Source organism: Triticum dicoccoides, chromosome 4B (assembly GCF_002162155.2).
Source record: "Triticum dicoccoides isolate Atlit2015 ecotype Zavitan chromosome 4B, WEW_v2.0, whole genome shotgun sequence".
NCBI classification, from domain to species: domain Eukaryota; kingdom Viridiplantae; phylum Streptophyta; class Magnoliopsida; order Poales; family Poaceae; genus Triticum; species Triticum dicoccoides.
The window spans coordinates 350003990-350004664 of record NC_041387.1 but is presented as its reverse complement, the minus strand read 5'-3'; the positions used below and the strand labels follow the sequence as shown (position 1 = coordinate 350004664).

The 675-nt window shown below is 39.4% G+C and overlaps 1 long non-coding RNA gene across 2 annotated transcripts in view; it reads left to right on the top strand.

Annotated features, from left to right (window-relative positions):
* Window positions 1-675, top strand: part of LOC119296132 — a 12546-nt gene that overhangs the window by 9727 nt on the left and 2144 nt on the right. The gene's annotated exons all lie outside the window — the stretch shown is intronic.

Below are 675 nucleotides of genomic sequence, written 5' to 3'. Positions count from 1 at the left end.
TAATAATAGCGTCATTGACCGTTGGATGTTATTTTGTAGATTTCACAACTTTAATTGTTACATGCATAAATAGATTGCTCATTGATCCTCCGAAAGTGTCTACTCCAGATAGTAGAATGAATTTTTTATGCTATGTAACAATAGAGTATACTTGGTAATTGTTTTTAAAAAGATAGAACAATTTGTAGTTATTACATATGTAGAGAATAGATCTTCATCCATCAAAATCATACCTAAGCTTGTGTTGATAAATTAAGTGTAAGCCATTCTTGTGCCTTGAAAGGGAATAAAATATAGTTGTAAATTGATCAATTACCTAAGACGTTTTGGTATGAAATAATTGCCAAACTTGATGATACAAGTGGAAAGTGGCGGGACTTCGTCGATGTCGAGTTGGGTGTCATCTGAAGCGCTTGCGGGTGGCTTGGCCACGTGTTGACTTGCACGCCGCACTGTCCTCATACCGGCTGTCTTTGATTCTCTTGGATAGCGTGTTGGAGTCACAGTTTTAGCAACCATTAAATTGAGATAGGAAGAAGATGAACAAACCTTAGAACTGTGAGTCAAAGATGAGTCAGAGCTTGAGCAGCACGGACATGCCACCTCGTACTCATCAGCTATGGTGACATGTTCGTGGATGTGTCTCAGACCGAAGTCATTGCCGCTGGTCCGTGA